This window comes from Leopardus geoffroyi, chromosome E1 (assembly GCF_018350155.1).
Source record: "Leopardus geoffroyi isolate Oge1 chromosome E1, O.geoffroyi_Oge1_pat1.0, whole genome shotgun sequence".
Lineage (NCBI taxonomy): Eukaryota > Metazoa > Chordata > Mammalia > Carnivora > Felidae > Leopardus > Leopardus geoffroyi.
Genome location: NC_059330.1, coordinates 36,634,395 through 36,634,654, shown reverse-complemented (window position 1 = coordinate 36,634,654; position 260 = coordinate 36,634,395). Strand labels below are relative to the sequence as shown.

Sequence of the window (260 nt, the reverse complement as noted above, 5' to 3'; positions counted from 1 at the left end):
CTGTTGAATAATAACAAAGGAGAGAGGATACGTATTTAAAGAAAAGAAGTGATTAATGGTTTTCTGTATAATTCTCACATTTTTCTTAGCTCTTGTCTACACAGAATGGCTGTGAACTTTAAGCTCCATAGAAATCTTTTTTTTATTCTATTCATACCTTCCAAGGAGCAGCTTTGATTTGGTTCTATAGAGACATTCCTGGGGGGGGCATATGCTTTTTAAGGACTATTTTCCCCCTCCACTAAGGGCGGTATCCCTTT

The 260-nt window shown here is 36.9% G+C and overlaps 1 protein-coding gene across 3 annotated transcripts in view; it reads right to left on the bottom strand.

Annotated features, from left to right (window-relative positions):
- The window catches only part of HOXB8 (homeobox B8), a 64,192-nt gene that overhangs the window by 20,088 nt on the left and 43,844 nt on the right, over positions 1-260 (bottom strand). The window lies entirely within an intron of this gene.